Source organism: Delphinapterus leucas, chromosome 19, assembly GCF_059928025.1.
Source record: "Delphinapterus leucas isolate spDelLeu-1000000601 "Yukka" chromosome 19, BTC_Dleu_Yukka2, whole genome shotgun sequence".
NCBI lineage: Eukaryota > Metazoa > Chordata > Mammalia > Artiodactyla > Monodontidae > Delphinapterus > Delphinapterus leucas.
The window spans coordinates 28,978,153-28,999,338 of NC_143147.1; the positions used below are offsets into that span (position 1 = coordinate 28,978,153).

Below are 21,186 nucleotides of genomic sequence, written 5' to 3' on the forward strand. Positions count from 1 at the left end.
GGGCGGCGCCTAGCGCCGCGTGAGCGGGCAGGGGCGATGCCCAAGGGACCGCGGGCCCCGGGCCCTGAAGCCTCCGGGGCCACGTCCCTGTGAGCGACGGGCGGGATCTTGGCGGGGCGCCAAGCGCCGAAGTGTTCGCTGGGTCACGCCCGCCCTCGGCTGGGAGGGGGTGGCCAAACCCTCCGCCTCCGCCACCGCCCGGTACCCGAGACCTCCGTTCCCCCTGCCTGGGCGGGCGACGGGGTCCTGCCGGGGTGGGCTGACCGCCAGGCTGGCGGTGAGGCGCAAGCGCCAGCGAAAGTGGGCCTCAAGAGGCAGCCCGCCGTCCCCGCCCCCGTCTACGGCCATACTACCCTGAACGCGCCCGATCTCGTCTGATCTCGGAAGCTAAGCAGGGTCGGGCCTGGTTAGTACTTGGATGGGAGACCGCCTGGGAATACCGGGTGCTGTAGGCTTTTTGCCTCCCGCTCCGCCTTCTCCTTTAACTCGCCCGCGGGCGGTGGCCGCCGGCTCCGCCGGCGCCGGGGCCCCGCTGCAGGCCCCGCCTCCTCAGGCCCCTCCCACCACGGCGCGCGCGCCGGAGGGGGCGCTCCCCGCCGGCCCGGCCCGCCAGGCGGCCAGAAGGCGGCCCTGGAAGGCAGCCGCACCCCAGACGCCCCCGGGGTGCCTGGCCCGGACCCAGGCTCCGCCGCGGGCCCGGTTGCCGTCCCTTCGGCCAGCGAGCCCCTCGACCTGCACCTGGCCGCCCCCACCGGCGCCCCGCCCCGGGGCCGCCACCTGTGTGCCGGTGGGTGTGTCCCTCCACAGCTCCCTCCGGCAAAAGCCCCGCCCCCCGCCGTGTCGCCGCCGCGGCCGGGTGCGGGAGCGGGATCGAGGGCAGGGGCTGCTTCCCCGGGCCTGCCGGCCGCCAGGGGCGGGCTCCTGAGCCCGGCAGGTGGTGTGCGGGCAAGGGTGGCCTCGCCGGGGCTGAGGGGCCGTGGCGACACGATGGTGGCTCCCAGTGGCTTCGGGCCAGCTGCTGTCGGGCAGGAGGGCCGGCCCGGGTTGCGGCTGGGCGGCGCCTAGCGCCGCGTGGGCGGGCAGGGGCGATGCCCAAGGGACCGCGGGCCCCGGGCACTGAAGCCTCCGGGGCCACGTCCCTGTGAGCGACGGGCGGGATCTTGGCGGGGCGCCAAGCGCCGAAGGGTTCGCTGGGTCACGCCCGCCCTCGGCTGGGAGGGGGTGGCCAAACCCTCCGCCTCCGCCACCGCCCGGTACCCGAGACCTCCGTTCCCCCTGCCTGGGCGGGCGACGGGGTCCTGCCGGGGCGGGCTGACCGCCAGGCTGGCGGTGAGGCGCAAGCGCCAGCGAAAGTGGGCCTCAAGAGGCAGCCCGCCGTCCCCGCCCCCGTCTACGGCCATACTACCCTGAACGCGCCCGATCTCGTCTGATCTCGGAAGCTAAGCAGGGTCGGGCCTGGTTAGTACTTGGATGGGAGACCGCCTGGGAATACCGGGTGCTGTAGGCTTTTTGCCTCCCGCTCCGCCTTCTCCTTTAACTCGCCCGCGGGCGGTGGCCGCCGGCTCCGCCCGCGCCGGGGCCCCGCTGCAGGCCCCGCCTCCTCAGGCCCCTCCCACCACGGCACGCGCGCCGGAGGGGGCGCTCCCCGCCGGCCCGGCCCGCCAGGCGGCCAGAAGGCGGCCCTGGAAGGCAGCCGCACCCCAGACGCCCCCGGGGTGCCTGGCCCGGACCCAGGCTCCGCCGCGGGCCCGGTTGCCGTCCCTTCGGCCAGCGAGCCCGTCGACCTGCACCTGGCCGCCCCCACCGGCGCCCCGCCCCGGGGCCGCCACCTGTGTGCCGGTGGCTGTGTCCCTCCACAGCTCCCTCCAGCAAAAGCCCCGCCCCCCGCCGTGTCGCCGCCGCTGCCAGGTGCGGGAGCGGGATCGAGGGCAGGGGCCGCTTCCCCGGGCCTGCCGGCCGCCAGGGGCGGGCTCCTGAGCTCGGCGGGTGGTGTGCGGGCAAGGGTGGCCTCGCCGGGGCTGAGGGGCCGTGGCGACACGATGGTGGCTCCCAGTGGCTTCGGGCCAGCTGCTGTCGGGCAGGAGGGCCGGCCCGGGTTGCGGCTGGGCGGCGCCTAGCGCCGCGTGGGCGGGCAGGGGCGATGCCCAAGGGACCGCGGGCCCCGGGCACTGAAGCCTCCGGGGCCACGTCCCTGTGAGCGACGGGCGGGATCTTGGCGGGGCGCCAAGCGCCGAAGGGTTCGCTGGGTCACGCCCGCCCTCGGCTGGGAGGGGGTGGCCAAACCCTCCGCCTCCGCCACCGCCCGGTACCCGAGACCTCCGTTCCCCCTGCCTGGGCGGGCGACGGGGTCCTGCCGGGGCGGGCTGACCGCCAGGCTGGCGGTGAGGCGCAAGCGCCAGCGAAAGTGGGCCTCAAGAGGCAGCCCGCCGTCCCCGCCCCCGTCTACGGCCATACTACCCTGAACGCGCCCGATCTCGTCTGATCTCGGAAGCTAAGCAGGGTCGGGCCTGGTTAGTACTTGGATGGGAGACCGCCTGGGAATACCGGGTGCTGTAGCCTTTTTGCCTCCCGCTCCGCCTTCTCCTTTAAATCGCCCGCGGGCGGTGGCCGCCGGCTCCGCCCGCGCCGGGGCCCCGCTGCAGGCCCCGCCTCCTCAGGCCCCTCCCACCACGGCACGCGCGCCGGAGGGGGCGCTCCCCGCCGGCCCGGCCCGCCAGGCGGCAAGAAGGCGGCCCTGGAAGGCAGCCGCACCCCAGACGCCCCCGGGGTGCCTGGCCCGGACCCAGGCTCCGCCGCGGGCCCGGTTGCCGTCCCTTCGGCCAGCGAGCCCGTCGACCTGCACCTGGCCGCCCCCACCGGCGCCCCGCCCCGGGGCCGCCACCTGTGTGCCGGTGGGTGTGTCCCTCCACAGCTCCCTCCGGCAAAAGCCCCGCCCCCCGCCGTGTCGCCGCCGCTGCCGGGTGCGGGAGCGGGATCGAGGGCAGGGGCCGCTTCCCCGGGCCTGCCGGCCGCCAGGGGCGGGCTCCTGAGCTCGGCGGGTGGTGTGCGGGCAAGGGTGGCCTCGCCGGGGCTGAGGGGCCGTGGCGACACGATGGTGGCTCCCAGTGGCTTCGTGCCAGCTGCTGTCGGGCAGGAGGGCCGGCCCGGGCTGCGGCTGGGCGGCGCCTAGCGCCGCGTGGGCGGGCAGGGGCGATGCCCAAGGGACCGCGGGCCCCGGGCCCTGAAGCCTCCGGGGCCACGTCCCTGTGAGCGACGGGCCGGATCTTGGGCGGGGCGCCTAGCGCCGAAGGGTTCGCTGGGTCACGCCCGCCCTCGGCTGGGAGGGGGTGGCCAAACCCTCCGCCTCCGCCACCGCCCGGTACCCGAGACCTCCGTTCCCCCTGCCTGGGCGGGCGACGGGGTCCTGCCGGGGCGGGCTGACCGCCAGGCTGGCGGTGAGGCGCAAGCGCCAGCGAAAGTGGGCCTCAAGAGGCAGCCCGCCGTCCCCGCCCCCGTCTACGGCCATACCACCCTGAACGCGCCCGATCTCGTCTGATCTCGGAAGCTAAGCAGGGTCGGGCCTGGTTAGTACTTGGATGGGAGACCGCCTGGGAATACCGGGTGCTGTAGGATTTTTGCCTCCCGCTCCGCCTTCTCCTTTAAATCGCCCGCGGGCGGTGGACGCCGGCTCCGCCCGCGCCGGGGCCCCGCTGCAGGCCCCGCCTCCTCAGGCCCCTCCCACCACGGCGCGCGCGCCGGAGGGGGCGCTCCCCGCCAGCCCGGCCCGCCAGGCGGCCAGAAGGCGGCCCTGGAAGGCAGCCGCACCCCAGACGCCCCCGGGGTGCCTGGCCCGGACCCAGGCTCCGCCGCGGGCCCGGTTGCCGTCCCTTCGGCCAGCGAGCCCGTCGACCTGCACCTGGCCGCCCCCACCGGCGCCCCGCCCCGGGGCCGCCCCCTGTGTGCCGGTGGGTGTGTCCCTCCACAGCTCCCTCCGGCAAAAGCCCCGCCCCCCGCCGTGTCGCCGCCGCTGCCGGGTGCGGGAGCGGGATCGAGGGCAGGGGCCGCTTCCCCGGGCCTGCCGGCCGCCAGGGGCGGGCTCCTGAGCTCGGCGGGTGGTGTGCGGGCAAGGGTGGCCTCGCCGGGGCTGAGGGGCCATGGCGACACGATGGTGGCTCCCAGTGGCTTCGGGCCAGCTGCTGTCGGGCAGGAGGGCCGGCCCGGGCTGCGGCTGGGCGGCGCCTAGCGCCGCGTGGGCGGGCAGGGGCGATGCCCAAGGCACCGCGGGCCCCGGGCCCTGAAGCCTCCGGGGCCACGTCCCTGTGAGCGACGGGCCGGATCTTGGGCGGGGCGCCTAGCGCCGAAGGGTTCGCTGGGTCACGCCCGCCCTCGGCTGGGAGGGGGTGGCCAAACCCTCCGCCTCCGCCACCGCCCGGTACCCGAGACATCCGTTCCCCCTGCCTGGGCGGGCGACGGGGTCCTGCTGGGGCGGGCTGACCGCCAGGCTGGCGGTGAGGCGCAAGCGCCAGCGAAAGTGGGCCTCAAGAGGCAGCCCGCCGTCCCCGCCCCCGTCTACGGCCATACCACCCTGGACGCGCCCGATCTCGTCTGATCTCGGAAGCTAAGCAGGGTCGGGCCTGGTTAGTACTTGGATGGGAGACCGCCTGGGAATACCGGGTGCTGTAGGCTTTTTGCCTCCCGCTCCGCCTTCTCCTTTAACTCGCCCGCGGGCGGTGGCCGCCGGCTCCGCCCGCGCCGGGGCCCCGCTGCAGGCCCCGCCTCCTCAGGCCCCTCCCACCACGGCGCGCGCGCCGGAGGGGGCGCTCCCCGCCGGCCCGGCCCGCCAGGCGGCCAGAAGGCGGCCCTGGAAGGCAGCCGCACCCCAGACGCCCCCGGGGTGCCTGGCCCGGACCCAGGCTCCACCGCGGGCCCGGTTGCCGTCCCTTCGGCCAGCGAGCCCCTCGACCTGCACCTGGCCGCCCCCACCGGCGCCCCGCCCCGGGGCCGCCACCTGTGTGCCGGTGGGTGTGTCCCTCCACAGCTCCCTCCGGCAAAAGCCCCGCCCCCCGCCGTGTCGCCGCCGCGGCCGGGTGCGGGAGCGGGATCGAGGGCAGGGGCCGCTTCCCCGGGCCTGCCGGCCGCCAGGGGCGGGCTCCTGAGCTCGGCGGGTGGTGTGCGGGCAAGGGTGGCCTCGCCGGGGCTGAGGGGCCGTGGCGACACGATGGTGGCTCCCAGTGGCTTCGTGCCAGCTGCTGTCGGGCAGGAGGGCCGGCCCGGGCTGCGGCTGGGCGGCGCCTAGCGCCGCGTGGGCGGGCAGGGGCGATGCCCAAGGGACCGCGGGCCCCGGGCCCTGAAGCCTCCGGGGCCACGTCCCTGTGAGCGACGGGCCGGATCTTGGGCGGGGCGCCTAGCGCCGAAGGGTTCGCTGGGTCACGCCCGCCCTCGGCTGGGAGGGGGTGGCCAAACCCTCCGCCTCCGCCACCGCCCGGTACCCGAGACCTCCGTTCCCCCTGCCTGGGCGGGCGACGGGGTCCTGCCGGGGCGGGCTGACCGCCAGGCTGGCGGTGAGGCGCAAGCGCCAGCGAAAGTGGGCCTCAAGAGGCAGCCCGCCGTCCCCGCCCCCGTCTACGGCCATACCACCCTGAACGCGCCCGATCTCGTCTGATCTCGGAAGCTAAGCAGGGTCGGGCCTGGTTAGTACTTGGATGGGAGACCGCCTGTGAATACCGGGTGCTGTAGGCTTTTTGCCTCCCGCTCCGCCTTCTCCTTTAACTCGCCCGCGGGCGGTGGCCGCCGGCTCCGCCCGCGCCGGGGCCCCGCTGCAGGCCCCGCCTCCTCAGGCCCCTCCCACCACGGCGCGCGCGCCGGAGGGGGCGCTCCCCGCCAGCCCGGCCCGCCAGGCGGCCAGAAGGCGGCCCTGGAAGGCAGCCGCACCCCAGACGCCCCCGGGGTGCCTGGCCCGGACCCAGGCTCCGCCGCGGGCCCGATTGCCGTGCCTTCCGCCAGCGAGCCCCTCGACCTGCACCTGGCCGCCCCCACCGGCGCCCCGCCCCGGGGCCGCCACCTGTGTGCCGGTGGGTGTGTCCCTCCACAGCTCCCTCCGGCAAAAGCCCCGCCCCCCGCCGTGTCGCCGCCGCGGCCGGGTGCGGGAGCGGGATCGAGGGCAGGGGCCGCTTCCCCGGGCCTGCCGGCCGCCAGGGGCGGGCTCCTGAGCTCGGCGGGTGGTGTGCGGGCAAGGGTGGCCTCGCCGGGGCTGAGGGGCCGTGGCGACACGATGGTGGCTCCCAGTGGCTTCGGGCCAGCTGCTGTCGGGCAGGAGGGCCGGCCCGGGCTGCGGCTGGGCGGCGCCTAGCGCCGCGTGGGCGGGCAGGGGCGATGCCCAAGGGACCGCGGGCCCCGGGCACTGAAGCCTCCGGGGCCACGTCCCTGTGAGCGACGGGCGGGATCTTGGCGGGGCGCCAAGCGCCGAAGGGTTCGCTGGGTCACGCCGCCCTCGGCTGGGAGGGGGTGGCCAAACCCTCCGCCTCCGCCACCGCCCGGTACCCGAGACCTCCGTTCCCCCTGGCTGGGCGGGCGACGGGGTCCTGCCGGGGCGGGCTGACCGCCAGGCTGGCGGTGAGGCGCAAGCGCCAGCGAAAGTGGGCCTCAAGAGGCAGCCCGCCGTCCCCGCCCCCGTCTACGGCCATACTACCCTGAACGCGCCCGATCTCGTCTGATCTCGGAAGCTAAGCAGGGTCGGGCCTGGTTAGTACTTGGATGGGAGACCGCCTGGGAATACCGGGTGTTGTAGGCATTTTGCCTCCCGCTCCGCCTTCTCCTTTAACTCGCCCGCGGGCGGTGGCCGCCGGCTCCGCCCGCGCCGGGGCCCCGCTGCAGGCCCCGCCTCCTCAGGCCCCTCCCACCACGGCGCGCGCGCCGGAGGGTGCGCTCCCCGCCGGCCCGGCCCGCCTGGCGGCCAGAAGGCGGCCCTGGAAGGCAGCCGCACCCCAGACGCCCCCGGGGTGCCTGGCCCGGACCCAGGCTCCGCCGCGGGCCCGGTTGCCGTCCCTTCGGCCAGCGAGCCCGTCGACCTGCACCTGGCCGCCCCCACCGGCGCCCCGCCACGGGGCCGCCACCTGTGTGCCGGTGGGTGTGTCCCTCCACAGCTCCCTCCGGCAAAAGCCCCGCCCCCCGCCGTGTCGCCGCCGCTGCCGGGTGCGGGAGCGGGATCGAGGGCAGGGGCCGCTTCCCCGGGCCTGCCGGCCGCCAGGGGCGGGCTCCTGATCTCGGCGGGTGGTGTGCGGGCAAGGGTGGCCTCGCCGGGGCTGAGGGGCCGTGGCGACACGATGGTGGCTCCTAGTGGCTTCGGGCCAGCTGCTGTCGGGCAGGAGGGCCGGCCCGGGCTGCGGCTGGGCGGCGCCTAGCGCCGCGTGGGCGGGCAGGTGCGATGCCCAAGGGACCGCGGGCTCCGGGCCCTGAAGCCTCCGGGGCCACGTCCATGTGAGCGACGGGCCGGATCTTGGGCGGGGCGCCAAGCGCGGAAGGGTTCGCTGGGTCACGCCCGCCCTCGGCTGGGAGGGGGTGGCCAAACCCTCCGCCTCCGCCACCGCCCGGTACCCGAGACCTCCGTTCCCCCTGCCTGGGCGGGCGACGTGGTCCTGCCGGGGCGGGCTGACCGCCAGGCTGGCGGTGAGGCGCAAGCGCCAGCGAAAGTGGGCCTCAAGAGGCAGCCCGCCGTCCCCGCCCCCGTCTACGGCCATACCACCCTGAACGCGCCCGATCTCGTCTGATCTCGGAAGCTAAGCAGGGTCGGGCCTGGTTAGTACTTGGATGGGAGACCGCCTGGGAATACCGGGTGCTGTAGGCTTTTTGCCTCCCGCTCCGCCTTCTCCTTTACTCGCCCGCGGGCGGTGGCCGCCGGCTCCGCCCGCGCCGGGGCCCCGCTGCAGGCCCCTCCTCCTCAGGCCCCTCCCACCACGGCGCACGCGCCGGAGGGGGCGCTCCCCGCCGGCCCGGCCCGCCAGGCGGCCAGAAGGCGGCCCTGGAAGGCAGCCGCACCCCAGACGCCCCCAGGGTGCCTGGCCCGGACCCAGGCTCCGCCGCGGGCCCGGTTGCCGTCCCTTCGGCCAGCGAGCCCCTCGACCTGCACCTGGCCGCCCCCTCCGGGGCCCCGCCCCGGGGCCGCCACCTGTGTGCCGGTGGGTGTGTCCCTCCACAGCTCCCTCCGGCAAAAGCCCCGCCCCCCGCCGTGTCGCCGCCGCGGCCGGGTGCGGGAGCGGGATCGAGGGCAGGGGCCTCTTCCCCGGGCCTGCCGGCCGCCAGGGGCGGGCTCCTGAGCTCGGCGGGTGGTGTGCGGGCAAGGGTGGCCTCGCCGGGGCTGAGGGGCCGTGGCGACACGATGGTGGCTCCCAGTGGTTTCGGGCCAGCTGCTGTCGGGCAGGAGGGCCGCCCCGGGCTGCGGCTGGGCGGCGCCTAGCGCCGCGTGGGCGGGCAGGGGCGATGCCCAAGGGACCGCGGGCCCCGGGCCCTGAAGCCTCCGGGGCCACGTCCCTGTGAGCGACGGGCCGGATCTTGGGCGGGGCGCCAAGCGCCGAAGGGTTCGCTGGGTCACGCCCGCCCTCGGCTGGGAGGGGGTGGCCAAACCCTCCGCCTCCGCCACCGCCCGGTACCCGAGACCTCCGTTCCCCCTGCCTGGGCGGGCGACGGGGTCCTGCCGGGGCGGGCTGACCGCCAGGCTGGCTGTGAGGCGCAAGCGCCAGCGAAAGTGGGCCTCAAGAGGCAGCCCGCCGTCCCCGTCCCGTCTACGGCCATACCACCCTGAACGCGCCCGATCTCGTCTGATCTCGGAAGCTAAGCAGGGTCGGGCCTGGTTAGTACTTGGATGGGAGACCGCCTGGGAATACCGGGTGCTGTAGGCTTTTTGCCTCCCGCTCCGCCTTCTCCTTTAACTCGCCCTCGGGCGGTGGCCGCCGGCTCCGCCCGCGCCGGGGCCCCGCTGCAGGCCCCGCCTCCTCAGTCCCCTCCCACCACGGCGCGCGCGCCGGAGGGGGCGCTCCCCGCCGGCCCGGCCCGCCAGGGGGCCAGAAGGCGGCCCTGGAAGGCAGCCGCACCCCAGACGCCCCCGGGGTGCCTGGCCCGGACCCAGGCTCCGCCGCGGGCCCGGTTGCCGTGCCTTCGGCCAGCGAGCCCGTCGACCTGCACCTGGCCGCCCCCACCGGCGCCCCGCCCCGGGGCCGCCACCTGTGTGCCGGTGGGTGTGTCCCTCCACAGCTCCCTCTGGCAAAAGCCCAGCCCCCGCCGTGTCGCCGCCGCGGCCGTGTGCGGGAGCGGGATCGAGGGCAGGGGCCGCTTCCCCGGGCCTGCCGGCCGCCAGGGGCGGGCTCCTGAGCTCGGCGGGTGGTGTGCGGGCAAGGGTGGCCTCGCCGGGGCTGTGGGGCCGTGGCGACACGATGGTGGCTCCCAGTGGCTTCGGGCCAGCTGCTGTCGGGCAGGAGGGCCGGCCCGGGATGCGGCCGGGCGGCGCCTAGCGCCGCGTGGTCGGGCAGGGGCGATGCCCAAGGGACCGCGGACCCCGGGCCCTGAAGCCTCCGGGGCCACGTCCCTGTGAGCGACGGGCCGGAACTTGGGCGGGGCGCCAAGCGCCGAAGGGTTCGCTGGGTCACGCCCGCCCTCGGCTGGGAGGGGGTGGCCAAACCCTCCGCCTCCGCCACCGCCCGGTACCCGAGACCTCCGTTCCCCCTGCCTGGGCGGGCGACGGGGTCCTGCCGGGGCGGGCTGACCGCCAGGCTGGCGGTGAGGCGCAAGCGCCAGCGAAAGTGGGCCTCAAGAGGCAGCCCGCCGTCCCCGTCCCGTCTACGGCCATACCACCCTGAACGCGCCCGATCTCGTCTGATCTCGGAAGCTAAGCAGGGTCGGGCCTGGTTAGTACTTGGATGGGAGACCGCCTGGGAATACCGGGTGTTGTAGGCATTTTGCCTCCCGCTCCGCCTTCTCCTTTAACTCGCCCGCGGGCGGTGGCCGCCGGCTCCGCCCGCGCCGGGCCCCCGCTGCAGGCCCCGCCTCCTCAGGCCCCTCCCACCACGGCGCGCGCGCCGGAGGGTGCGCTCCCCGCCGGCCCGGCCCGCCTGGCGGCCAGAAGGCGGCCCTGGAAGGCAGCCGCACCCCAGACGCCCCCGGGGTGCCTGGCCCGGACCCAGGCTCCGCCGCGGGCCCGGTTGCCGTCCCTTCGGCCAGCGAGCCCCTCGACCTGCACCTGGCCGCCCCCACCGGCGCCCCGCCCCGGGGCCGCCACCTGTGTGCCGGTGGGTGTGTCCCTCCACAGCTCCCTCCGGCAAAAGCCCCGCCCCCCGCCGTGTCGCCGCCGCGGCCGGGTGCGGGAGCGGGATCGAGGGCAGGGGCCGCTTCCCCGGGCCTGCCGGCCGCCAGGGGCGGGCTCCTGAGCTCGGCGGGTGGTGTGCGGGCAAGGGTGGCCTCGCCGGGGCTGAGGGGCCGTGGCGACACGATGGTGGCTCCCAGTGGCTTCGGGCCAGCTGCTGTCTGGCAGGAGGGCCGGCCCGGGCTGCGGCTGGGCGGCGCCTAGCGCCGCGTGGGCGGGCAGGGGCGATGCCCAAGGGACCGCGGGCCCCGGGCACTGAAGCCTCCGGGGCCACGTCCCTGTGAGCGACGGGCGGGATCTTGGCGGGGCGCCAAGCGCCGAAGGATTCGCTGGGTCACGCCCGCCCTCGGCTGGGAGGGGGTGGCCAAACCCTCCGCCTCCGCCACCGCCCGGTACCCGAGACCTCCGTTCCCCCTGCCTGGGCGGGCGACGGGGTCCTGCCGGGGCGGGCTGACCGCCAGGCTGGCGGTGAGGCGCAAGCGCCAGCGAAAGTGGGCCTCAAGAGGCAGCCCGCCGTCCCCGCCCCCGTCTACGGCCATACTACCCTGAACGCGCCCGATCTCGTCTGATCTCGGAAGCTAAGCAGGGTCGGGCCTGGTTAGTACTTGGATGGGAGACCGCCTGGGAATACCGGGTGCTGTAGGCTTTTTGCCTCCCGCTCCGCCTTCTCCTTTAACTCGCCCGCGGGCGGTGGCCGCCGGCTCCGCCCGCGCCGGGGCCCCGCTGCAGGCCCCGCCTCCTCAGGCCCCTCGCACCACGGCGCGCGCGCCGGAGGGGGCGCTCCCCGCCGGCCCGGCCCGCCAGGCGGCCAGAAGGCGGCCCTGGAAGGCAGCCGCACCCCAGACGCCCCCGGGGTGCCTGGCCCGGACCCAGGCTCCGCCGCGGGCCCGATTGCCGTGCCTTCCGCCAGCGAGCCCCTCGACCTGCACCTGGCCGCCCCCACCGGCGCCCCGCCCCGGTGCCTCCACCTGTGTGCCGGTGGGTGTGTCCCTCCACAGCTCCCCCCGGCAAAAGCCTCGCCCCCCGCCGTGTCGCCGCCGCGGCCGGGTGCGGGAGCGGGATCGAGGGCAGGGGCCGCTTCCCCGGGCCTGCCGGCCGCCAGGGGCGGGCTCCTGAGCCCGGCAGGTGGTGTGCGGGCAAGGGTGGCCTCGCCGGGGCTGAGGGGCCGTGGCGACACGATGGTGGCTCCCAGTGGCTTCGGGCCAGCTGCTGTCGGGCAGGAAGGCCGGCCCGGGTTGCGGCTGGGCGGCGCCTAGCGCCACGTGGGCGGGCAGGGGCGATGCCCAAGGGACCGCGGGCCCCGGGCACTGAAGCCTCCGGGGCCACGTCCCTGTGAGCGACGGGCGGGATCTTGGCGGGGCGCCAAGCGCCGAAGGGTTCGCTGGGTCACGCCCGCCCTCGGCTGGGAGGGGGTGGGCAAACCCTCCGCCTCCGCCACCGCCCGGTACCCGAGACCTCCGTTCCCCCTGCCTGGGCGGGCGACGGGTTCCTGCCGGGGCGGGCTGACCGCCAGGCTGGCGGTGAGGCGCAAGCGCCAGCGAAAGTGGGCCTCAAGAGGCAGCCCGCCGTCCCCGCCCCCGTCTACGGCCATACTACCCTGAACGCGCCCGATCTCGTCTGATCTCGGAAGCTAAGCAGGGTCGGGCCTGGTTAGTACTTGGATGGGAGACCGCCTGGGAATACCTGGTGCTGTAGGCTTTTTGCCTCCCGCTCCGCTTTCTCCTTTAACTCGCCCGCGGGCGGTGGCCGCCGGCTCCGCCCGCGCCGGGGCCCCGCTGCAGGCCCCGCCTCCTCAGGCCCCTCCCACCACGGCGCGCGCGCCGGAGGGGGCGCTCCCCGCCGGCCCGGCCCGCCAGGCGGCCAGAAGGCGGCCCTGGAAGGCAGCCGCACCCCAGACGACCCCGGGGTGCCTGGCCCGGACCCAGGCTCCGCCGCGGGCCTGGTTGCCGTCCCTTCGGCCAGCGAGCCCCTCGACCTGCACCTGGCCGCCCCCACCGGCGCCCCGCCCCGGGGCCGCCACCTGTGTGCCGGTGGGTGTGTCCCTCCACAGCTCCCTCCGGCAAAAGCCCCGCCCCCCGCCGTGTCGCCGCCGCTGCCGGGTGCGGGAGCGGGATCGAGGGCAGGGGCCGCTTCCCCGGGCCTGCCGGACGCCAGGGGCGGGCTCTTGAGCTCGGCGGGTGGTGTGCGGGCAAGGGTGGCCTCGCCGGAGCTGAGGGGCCGTGGCGACACGATGGTGGCTCCCAGTGGCTTCGGGCCAGCTGCTGTCGGGCAGGAGGGCCGGCCCGGGCTGCGGCTGGGCGGCGCCTAGCGCCGCGTGGGCGGGCAGGGGCGATGCCCAAGGGACCGCGGGCCCCGGGCCCTGAAGCCTCCGGGGCCACGTCCCTGTGAGCGACGGGCCGGATCTTGGGCGGGGCGCCAAGCGCCGAAGGGTTCGCTGGGTCACGCCCGCCCTCGGCTGGGAGGGGGTGGCCAAACCCTCCGCCTCCGCCACCGCCCGGTACCCGAGACCTCCGTTCCCCCTGCCTGGGCGGGCGACGTGGTCCTGCCGGGGCGGGCTGACCGCCAGGCTGGCGGTGAGGCGCAAGCGCCAGCGAAAGTGGGCCTCAAGAGGCAGCCCGCCGTCCCCGCCCCCGTCTACGGCCATACCACCCTGAACGCGCCCGATCTCGTCTGATCTCGGAAGCTAAGCAGGGTCGGGCCTGGTTAGTACTTGGATGGGAGACCGCCTGGGAATACCGGGTGCTGTAGGCTTTTTGCCTCCCGCTCCGCCTTCTCCTTTACTCGCCCGCGGGCGGTGGCCGCCGGCTCCGCCCGCGCCGGGGCCCCGCTGCAGGCCCCTCCTCCTCAGGCCCCTCCCACCACGGCGCACGCGCCGGAGGGGGCGCTCCCCGCCGGCCCGGCCCGCCAGGCGGCCAGAAGGCGGCCCTGGAAGGCAGCCGCACCCCAGACGCCCCCAGGGTGCCTGGCCCGGACCCAGGCTCCGCCGCGGGCCCGGTTGCCGTCCCTTCGGCCAGCGAGCCCCTCGACCTGCACCTGGCCGCCCCCTCCGGGGCCCCGCCCCGGGGCCGCCACCTGTGTGCCGGTGGGTGTGTCCCTCCACAGCTCCCTCCGGCAAAAGCCCCGCCCCCCGCCGTGTCGCCGCCGCGGCCGGGTGCGGGAGCGGGATCGAGGGCAGGGGCCTCTTCCCCGGGCCTGCCGGCCGCCAGGGGCGGGCTCCTGAGCTCGGCGGGTGGTGTGCGGGCAAGGGTGGCCTCGCCGGGGCTGAGGGGCCGTGGCGACACGATGGTGGCTCCCAGTGGTTTCGGGCCAGCTGCTGTCGGGCAGGAGGGCCGCCCCGGGCTGCGGCTGGGCGGCGCCTAGCGCCGCGTGGGCGGGCAGGGGCGATGCCCAAGGGACCGCGGGCCCCGGGCCCTGAAGCCTCCGGGGCCACGTCCCTGTGAGCGACGGGCCGGATCTTGGGCGGGGCGCCAAGCGCCGAAGGGTTCGCTGGGTCACGCCCGCCCTCGGCTGGGAGGGGGTGGCCAAACCCTCCGCCTCCGCCACCGCCCGGTACCCGAGACCTCCGTTCCCCCTGCCTGGGCGGGCGACGGGGTCCTGCCGGGGCGGGCTGACCGCCAGGCTGGCTGTGAGGCGCAAGCGCCAGCGAAAGTGGGCCTCAAGAGGCAGCCCGCCGTCCCCGTCCCGTCTACGGCCATACCACCCTGAACGCGCCCGATCTCGTCTGATCTCGGAAGCTAAGCAGGGTCGGGCCTGGTTAGTACTTGGATGGGAGACCGCCTGGGAATACCGGGTGCTGTAGGCTTTTTGCCTCCCGCTCCGCCTTCTCCTTTAACTCGCCCTCGGGCGGTGGCCGCCGGCTCCGCCCGCGCCGGGGCCCCGCTGCAGGCCCCGCCTCCTCAGTCCCCTCCCACCACGGCGCGCGCGCCGGAGGGGGCGCTCCCCGCCGGCCCGGCCCGCCAGGGGGCCAGAAGGCGGCCCTGGAAGGCAGCCGCACCCCAGACGCCCCCGGGGTGCCTGGCCCGGACCCAGGCTCCGCCGCGGGCCCGGTTGCCGTGCCTTCGGCCAGCGAGCCCGTCGACCTGCACCTGGCCGCCCCCACCGGCGCCCCGCCCCGGGGCCGCCACCTGTGTGCCGGTGGGTGTGTCCCTCCACAGCTCCCTCTGGCAAAAGCCCAGCCCCCGCCGTGTCGCCGCCGCGGCCGTGTGCGGGAGCGGGATCGAGGGCAGGGGCCGCTTCCCCGGGCCTGCCGGCCGCCAGGGGCGGGCTCCTGAGCTCGGCGGGTGGTGTGCGGGCAAGGGTGGCCTCGCCGGGGCTGAGGGGCCGTGGCGACACGATGGTGGCTCCCAGTGGCTTCGGGCCAGCTGCTGTCTGGCAGGAGGGCCGGCCCGGGCTGCGGCTGGGCGGCGCCTAGCGCCGCGTGGGCGGGCAGGGGCGATGCCCAAGGGACCGCGGGCCCCGGGCACTGAAGCCTCCGGGGCCACGTCCCTGTGAGCGACGGGCGGGATCTTGGCGGGGCGCCAAGCGCCGAAGGATTCGCTGGGTCACGCCCGCCCTCGGCTGGGAGGGGGTGGCCAAACCCTCCGCCTCCGCCACCGCCCGGTACCCGAGACCTCCGTTCCCCCTGCCTGGGCGGGCGACGGGGTCCTGCCGGGGCGGGCTGACCGCCAGGCTGGCGGTGAGGCGCAAGCGCCAGCGAAAGTGGGCCTCAAGAGGCAGCCCGCCGTCCCCGCCCCCGTCTACGGCCATACTACCCTGAACGCGCCCGATCTCGTCTGATCTCGGAAGCTAAGCAGGGTCGGGCCTGGTTAGTACTTGGATGGGAGACCGCCTGGGAATACCGGGTGCTGTAGGCTTTTTGCCTCCCGCTCCGCCTTCTCCTTTAACTCGCCCGCGGGCGGTGGCCGCCGGCTCCGCCCGCGCCGGGGCCCCGCTGCAGGCCCCGCCTCCTCAGGCCCCTCCCACCACGGCGCGCGCGCCGGAGGGGGCGCTCCCCGCCGGCCCGGCCCGCCAGGCGGCCAGAAGGCGGCCCTGGAAGGCAGCCGCACCCCAGACGCCCCCGGGGTGCCTGGCCCGGACCCAGGCTCCGCCGCGGGCCCGATTGCCGTGCCTTCCGCCAGCGAGCCCCTCGACCTGCACCTGGCCGCCCCCACCGGCGCCCCGCCCCGGTGCCTCCACCTGTGTGCCGGTGGGTGTGTCCCTCCACAGCTCCCCCCGGCAAAAGCCTCGCCCCCCGCCGTGTCGCCGCCGCGGCCGGGTGCGGGAGCGGGATCGAGGGCAGGGGCCGCTTCCCCGGGCCTGCCGGCCACCAGGGGCGGGCTCCTGAGCCCGGCAGGTGGTGTGCGGGCAAGGGTGGCCTCGCCGGGGCTGAGGGGCCGTGGCGACACGATGGTGGCTCCCAGTGGCTTCGGGCCAGCTGCTGTCGGGCAGGAAGGCCGGCCCGGGTTGCGGCTGGGCGGCGCCTAGCGCCACGTGGGCGGGCAGGGGCGATGCCCAAGGGACCGCGGGCCCCGGGCACTGAAGCCTCCGGGGCCACGTCCCTGTGAGCGACGGGCGGGATCTTGGCGGGGCGCCAAGCGCCGAAGGGTTCGCTGGGTCACGCCCGCCCTCGGCTGGGAGGGGGTGGGCAAACCCTCCGCCTCCGCCACCGCCCGGTACCCGAGACCTCCGTTCCCCCTGCCTGGGCGGGCGACGGGTTCCTGCCGGGGCGGGCTGACCGCCAGGCTGGCGGTGAGGCGCAAGCGCCAGCGAAAGTGGGCCTCAAGAGGCAGCCCGCCGTCCCCGCCCCCGTCTACGGCCATACTACCCTGAACGCGCCCGATCTCGTCTGATCTCGGAAGCTAAGCAGGGTCGGGCCTGGTTAGTACTTGGATGGGAGACCGCCTGGGAATACCTGGTGCTGTAGGCTTTTTGCCTCCCGCTCCGCTTTCTCCTTTAACTCGCCCGCGGGCGGTGGCCGCCGGCTCCGCCCGCGCCGGGGCCCCGCTGCAGGCCCCGCCTCCTCAGGCCCCTCCCACCACGGCGCGCGCGCCGGAGGGGGCGCTCCCCGCCGGCCCGGCCCGCCAGGCGGCCAGAAGGCGGCCCTGGAAGGCAGCCGCACCCCAGACGACCCCGGGGTGCCTGGCCCGGACCCAGGCTCCGCCGCGGGCCTGGTTGCCGTCCCTTCGGCCAGCGAGCCCCTCGACCTGCACCTGGCCGCCCCCACCGGCGCCCCGCCCCGGGGCCGCCACCTGTGTGCCGGTGGGTGTGTCCCTCCACAGCTCCCTCCGGCAAAAGCCCCGCCCCCCGCCGTGTCGCCGCCGCTGCCGGGTGCGGGAGCGGGATCGAGGGCAGGGGCCGCTTCCCCGGGCCTGCCGGACGCCAGGGGCGGGCTCTTGAGCTCGGCGGGTGGTGTGCGGGCAAGGGTGGCCTCGCCGGAGCTGAGGGGCCGTGGCGACACGATGGTGGCTCCCAGTGGCTTCGGGCCAGCTGCTGTCGGGCAGGAGGGCCGGCCCGGGCTGCGGCTGGGCGGCGCCTAGCGCCGCGTGGGCGGGCAGGGGCGATGCCCAAGGGACCGCGGGCCCCGGGCCCTGAAGCCTCCGGGGCCACGTCCCTGTGAGCGACGGGCCGGATCTTGGGCGGGGCGCCAAGCGCCGAAGGGTTCGCTGGGTCACGCCCGCCCTCGGCTGGGAGGGGGTGGCCAAACCCTCCGCCTCCGCCACCGCCCGGTACCCGAGACCTCCGTTCCCCCTGCCTGGGCGGGCGAAGGGGTCCTGCCGGGGCGGGCTGACCGCCAGGCTGGCGGTGAGGCGCAAGCGCCAGCGAAAGTGGGCCTCAAGAGGCAGCCCGCCGTCCCCGCCCCCGTCTACGGCCATACCACCCTGGACGCGCCCGATCTCGTCTGATCTCGGAAGCTAAGCAGGGTCGGGCCTGGTTAGTACTTGGATGGGAGACCGCCTGGGAATACCGGGTGCTGTAGGCTTTTTGCCTCCCGCTCCGCCTTCTCCTTTAACTCGCCCGCGGGCGGTGGCCGCCGGCTCCGCCCGCGCCGGGGCCCCGCTGCAGGCCCCGCCTCCTCAGGCCCCTCCCACCACGGCGCGCGCGCCGGAGGGGGCGCTCCCCGCCGGCCCGGCCCGCCAGGCGGCCAGAAGGCGGCCCTGGAAGGCAGCCGCACCCCAGACGACCCCGGGGTGCCTGGCCCGGACCCAGGCTCCGCCGCGGGCCCGGTTGCCGTCCCTTCGGCCAGCGAGCCCCTCGACCTGCACCTGGCCGCCCCCACCGGCGCCCCGCCCCGGGGCCGCCACCTGTGTGCCGGTGGGTGTGTCCCTCCACAGCTCCCTCCGGCAAAAGCCCCGCCCCCCGCCGTGTCGCCGCCGCGGCCGGGTGCGGGAGCGGGATCGAGGGCAGGGGCCGCTTCCCCGGGCCTGCCGGCCGCCAGGGGCGGGCTCCTGAGCTCGGCGGGTGGTGTGCGGGCAAGGGTGGCCTCGCCGGGGCTGAGGGGCCGTGGCGACACGATGGTGGCTCCCAGTGGCTTCAGGCCAGCTGCTGTCGGGCAGGAGGGCCGGCCCGGGCTGCGGCTGGGCGGCGCCTAGTGCCGCGTGGGCGGGCAGGGGCGATGCCCAAGGCATCGCGGGCCCCGGGCCCTGAAGCCTCCGGGGCCACGTCCCTGTGAGCGACGGGCCGGATCTTGGGCGGGGCGCCAAGCGCCGAAGGGTTCGCTGGGTCACGCCCGCCCTCGGCTGGGAGGGGGTGGCCAAACCCTCCGCCTCCGCCACCGCCCGGTACCCGAGACCTCCGTTCCCCCTGCCTGGGCGGGCGACGGGGTCCTGCCGGGGCGGGCTGACCGCCAGGCTGGCGGTGAGGCGCAAGCGCCAGCGAAAGTGGGCCTCAAGAGGCAGCCCGCCGTCCCCGCCCCCGTCTACGGCCATACCACCCTGGACGCGCCCGATCTCGTCTGATCTCGGAAGCTAAGCAGGGTCGGGCCTGGTTAGTACTTGGATGGGAGACCGCCTGGGAATACCGGGTGCTGTAGGCTTTTTGCCTCCCGCTCCGCCTTCTCCTTTAACTCGCCCGCGGGCGGTGGCCGCCGGCTCCGCCCGCGCCGTTGCCCCGCTGCAGGCCCCGCCTCCTCAGGCCCCTCCCACCACGGCGCGCGCGCCGGAGGGGGCGCTCCCCGCCGGCCCGGCCCGCCAGGCGACCAGAAGGCGGCCCTGGAAGGCAGCCGCACCCCAGACGCCCCCGGGGTGCCTGGCCCGGACCCAGGCTCCGCCGCGGGCCCGGTTAGCGTCCCTTCGGCCACCGAGCCCCTCGACCTGCACCTGGCCGCCCCCACCGGCGCCCCGCCCCGCGGCCGCCACCTGTGTGCCGGTGGGTGTGTCCCTCCACAGCTCCCTCCGGCAAAAGCCCCGCCCCCAGCCGTGTCACCGCCGCGGCCGGGTGCGGGAGCGGGATCGAGGGCAGGGGCCGCTTCCCCGGGCCTGCCGGCCGCCAGGGGCGGGCTCCTGAGCTCGGCGGGTGGTGTGCGGGCAAGGGTGGCCTCGCCGGGGCTGAGGGGCCGTGGCGACACGATGGTGGCTCCCAGTGGCTTCGGGCCAGCTGCTGTCGGGCAGGAGGGCCGGCCCGGGCTGCGGCTGGGCGGCGCCTAGCGCCGCGTGGGCGGGCAGGGGCGATGCCCAAGGGACCGCGGGCCCCGGGCCCTGAAGCCTCCGGGGCCACGTCCCTGTGAGCGACGGGCCGGATCTTGGGCGGGGCGCCAAGCGCCGAAGGGTTCGCTGGGTCACGCCCGCCCTCGGCTGGGAGGGGGTGGCCAAACCCTCCGCCTCCGCCACCGCCCGGTACCCGAGACCTCCGTTCCCCCTGCCTGGGCGGGCGACGGGGTCCTGCCGGGGCGGGCTGACCGCCAGGCTGGCGGTGAGGCGCAAGCGCCAGCGAAAGTGGGCCTCAAGAGGCAGCCCGCCGTCCCCGCCCCCGTCTACGGCCATACCACCCTGGACGCGCCCGATCTCGTCTGATCTCGGAAGCTAAGCAGGGTCGGGCCTGGTTAGTACTTGGATGGGAGACCGCCTGGGAATACCGGGTGCTGTAGGCTTTTTGCCTCCCGCTCCGCCTTCTCCTTTAACTCGCCCGCGGGCGGTGGCCGCCGGCTCCGCCCGCGCCGGGGCCCCGCTGCAGGCCCCGCCTCCTCAGGCCCCTCCCACCACGGCGCGCGCGCCGGAGGGGGCGCTCCCCGCCGGCCCGGCCCGCCAGGCGGCCAGAAGGCGGCCCTGGAAGTCAGCCGCACCCCAGACGACCCCGGGGTGCCTGGCCCGGACCCAGGCTCCGCCGTGGGCCCGGTTGCCGTCCCTTCGGCCAGCGAGCCCCTCGACCTGCACCTGGCCGCCCCCACCGGCGCCCCGCCCCGGGGCCGCCACCTGTGTGCCGGTGGGTGTGTCCCTCCACAGCTCCCTCCGGCAAAAGCCCCGCCCCCCGCCGTGTCGCCGCCGCGGCCGGGTGCGGGAGCGGGATCGAGGGCAGGGGCCGCTTTCCCGGGCCTGCCGGCCGCCAGGGGCGGGCTCCTGAGCTCGGCGGGTGGTGTGCGGGCAAGGGTGGCCTCGCCGGAGCTGAGGGGCCGTGGCGACACGATGGTGGCTCCCAGTGGCTTCGGGCCAGCTGCTGTCGGGCAGGAGGGCCGGCCCGGGCTGCGGCTGGGCGGCGCCTAGCGCCGCGTGGGCGGGCAGGGGCGATGCCCAAGGGACCGCGGGCCCCGGGCCCTGAAGCCTCCGGGGCCACGTCCCTGTGAGCGACGGGCCGGATCTTGGGCGGGGCGCCAAGCGCCGAAGGGTTCGCTGGGTCACGCCCGCCCTCGGCTGGGAGGGGGTGGCCAAACCCTCCGCCTCCGCCAACGCCCGGTACCCGAGACCTCCGTTCCCCCTGCCTGGGCGGGCGAAGGGGTCCTGCCGGGGCGGGCTGACCGCCAGGCTGGCGGTGAGGCGCAAGCGCCAGCGAAAGTGGGCCTCAAGAGGCAGCCCGCCGTCCCCGCCCCCGTGTACGGCCATACCACCCTGAACGCGCCCGATCTCGTCTGATCTCGGAAGCTAAGCAGGGTCGGGCCTGGTTAGTACTTGGATGGGAGACCGCCTGGGAATACCGGGTGTTGTAGGCTTTTTGCCTCCCGCTCCGCCTTCTCCTTTAACTCGCCCGCGGGCGGTGGCCGCCGGCTCCGCCCGCGCCGGGGCCCCGCTGCAGGCCCCGCCTCCTCAGGCCCCTCCCACCACGGCGCGCGCGCCGGAGGGGGCGCTCCCCGCCGGCCCGGCCCGCCAGGCGGCCAGAAGGCGGCCCTGGAAGGCAGCCGCACCCCAGACGACCCCGGGGTGCCTGGCCCGGACCCAGGCTCCGCCGCGGGCCCGGTTGCCGTCCCTTCGGCCAGCGAGCCCCTCGACCTGCACCTGGCCGCCCCCACCGGCGCCCCGCCCCGGGGCCGCCACCTGTGTGCCGGTGGGTGTGTCCCTCCACAGCTCCCTCCGGCAAAAGCCCCGCCCCCCGCCGTGTCGCCGCCGCGGCCGGGTGCGGGAGCGGGATCGAGGGCAGGGGCCGCTTCCCCGGGCCTGCCGGCCGCCAGGGGCGGGCTCCTGAGCTCGGCGGGTGGTGTGCGGGCAAGGGTGGCCTCGCCGGGGCTGAGGGGCCGTGGCGACACGATGGTGGCTCCCAGTGGCTTCGGGCCAGCTGCTGTCGGGCAGGAGGGCCGGCCCGGGCTGCGGCTGGGCGGCGCCTAGCGCCGCGTGGGCGGGCAGGGGCGATGCCCAAGGCACCGCGGGCCCCGGGCCCTGAAGCCTCCGGGGCCACGTCCCTGTGAGCGACGGGCCGGATCTTGGGCGGGGCGCCAAGCGCCGAAGGGTTCGCTG

The 21,186-nt window shown here is 76.9% G+C and overlaps 20 non-coding genes across 20 annotated transcripts; all 20 read left to right on the forward strand.

The window, feature by feature from the left end:
- Positions 1 to 336: 336 nt before the first annotated feature.
- LOC149745635 (5S ribosomal RNA) lies at positions 337 to 455 on the forward strand. The gene has a single exon (XR_016389833.1). It is a non-coding gene; the product is annotated as a 5S ribosomal RNA (ribosomal RNA).
- Positions 456 to 1,388: 933 nt separating this feature from the next.
- LOC149745636 (5S ribosomal RNA) lies at positions 1,389 to 1,507 on the forward strand. The gene has a single exon (XR_016389834.1). It is a non-coding gene; the product is annotated as a 5S ribosomal RNA (ribosomal RNA).
- A 933-nt stretch (positions 1,508 to 2,440) lies between these two features.
- On the forward strand, positions 2,441 to 2,559 carry LOC149745637 (5S ribosomal RNA). The gene has a single exon (XR_016390129.1). It is a non-coding gene; the product is annotated as a 5S ribosomal RNA (ribosomal RNA).
- Positions 2,560 to 3,493: 934 nt separating this feature from the next.
- LOC149745638 (5S ribosomal RNA) lies at positions 3,494 to 3,612 on the forward strand. Its single transcript, XR_016389942.1, has one exon. It is a non-coding gene; the product is annotated as a 5S ribosomal RNA (ribosomal RNA).
- A 934-nt stretch (positions 3,613 to 4,546) lies between these two features.
- Positions 4,547 to 4,665, forward strand: LOC149745639 (5S ribosomal RNA). The gene has a single exon (XR_016390016.1). It is a non-coding gene; the product is annotated as a 5S ribosomal RNA (ribosomal RNA).
- Positions 4,666 to 5,599: 934 nt separating this feature from the next.
- LOC149745640 (5S ribosomal RNA) lies at positions 5,600 to 5,718 on the forward strand. The gene has a single exon (XR_016389700.1). It is a non-coding gene; the product is annotated as a 5S ribosomal RNA (ribosomal RNA).
- Positions 5,719 to 6,650: 932 nt separating this feature from the next.
- Positions 6,651 to 6,769, forward strand: LOC149745641 (5S ribosomal RNA). Its single transcript, XR_016390222.1, has one exon. It is a non-coding gene; the product is annotated as a 5S ribosomal RNA (ribosomal RNA).
- Positions 6,770 to 7,703: 934 nt separating this feature from the next.
- On the forward strand, positions 7,704 to 7,822 carry LOC149745642 (5S ribosomal RNA). Its single transcript, XR_016389088.1, has one exon. It is a non-coding gene; the product is annotated as a 5S ribosomal RNA (ribosomal RNA).
- A 932-nt stretch (positions 7,823 to 8,754) lies between these two features.
- Positions 8,755 to 8,873, forward strand: LOC149745643 (5S ribosomal RNA). Its single transcript, XR_016389089.1, has one exon. It is a non-coding gene; the product is annotated as a 5S ribosomal RNA (ribosomal RNA).
- Positions 8,874 to 9,805: 932 nt separating this feature from the next.
- Positions 9,806 to 9,924, forward strand: LOC149745644 (5S ribosomal RNA). Its single transcript, XR_016389901.1, has one exon. It is a non-coding gene; the product is annotated as a 5S ribosomal RNA (ribosomal RNA).
- A 933-nt stretch (positions 9,925 to 10,857) lies between these two features.
- On the forward strand, positions 10,858 to 10,976 carry LOC149745645 (5S ribosomal RNA). Its single transcript, XR_016389835.1, has one exon. It is a non-coding gene; the product is annotated as a 5S ribosomal RNA (ribosomal RNA).
- Positions 10,977 to 11,909: 933 nt separating this feature from the next.
- Positions 11,910 to 12,028, forward strand: LOC149745646 (5S ribosomal RNA). The gene has a single exon (XR_016389733.1). It is a non-coding gene; the product is annotated as a 5S ribosomal RNA (ribosomal RNA).
- A 934-nt stretch (positions 12,029 to 12,962) lies between these two features.
- Positions 12,963 to 13,081, forward strand: LOC149745647 (5S ribosomal RNA). Its single transcript, XR_016389090.1, has one exon. It is a non-coding gene; the product is annotated as a 5S ribosomal RNA (ribosomal RNA).
- Positions 13,082 to 14,013: 932 nt separating this feature from the next.
- Positions 14,014 to 14,132, forward strand: LOC149745648 (5S ribosomal RNA). The gene has a single exon (XR_016389091.1). It is a non-coding gene; the product is annotated as a 5S ribosomal RNA (ribosomal RNA).
- A 932-nt stretch (positions 14,133 to 15,064) lies between these two features.
- Positions 15,065 to 15,183, forward strand: LOC149745649 (5S ribosomal RNA). The gene has a single exon (XR_016389836.1). It is a non-coding gene; the product is annotated as a 5S ribosomal RNA (ribosomal RNA).
- Positions 15,184 to 16,116: 933 nt separating this feature from the next.
- Positions 16,117 to 16,235, forward strand: LOC149745650 (5S ribosomal RNA). The gene has a single exon (XR_016389734.1). It is a non-coding gene; the product is annotated as a 5S ribosomal RNA (ribosomal RNA).
- A 934-nt stretch (positions 16,236 to 17,169) lies between these two features.
- On the forward strand, positions 17,170 to 17,288 carry LOC149745651 (5S ribosomal RNA). The gene has a single exon (XR_016390027.1). It is a non-coding gene; the product is annotated as a 5S ribosomal RNA (ribosomal RNA).
- A 934-nt stretch (positions 17,289 to 18,222) lies between these two features.
- On the forward strand, positions 18,223 to 18,341 carry LOC149745652 (5S ribosomal RNA). Its single transcript, XR_016390038.1, has one exon. It is a non-coding gene; the product is annotated as a 5S ribosomal RNA (ribosomal RNA).
- Positions 18,342 to 19,275: 934 nt separating this feature from the next.
- On the forward strand, positions 19,276 to 19,394 carry LOC149745653 (5S ribosomal RNA). The gene has a single exon (XR_016390049.1). It is a non-coding gene; the product is annotated as a 5S ribosomal RNA (ribosomal RNA).
- Positions 19,395 to 20,328: 934 nt separating this feature from the next.
- LOC149745654 (5S ribosomal RNA) lies at positions 20,329 to 20,447 on the forward strand. The gene has a single exon (XR_016390248.1). It is a non-coding gene; the product is annotated as a 5S ribosomal RNA (ribosomal RNA).
- Positions 20,448 to 21,186: the final 739 nt, after the last annotated feature.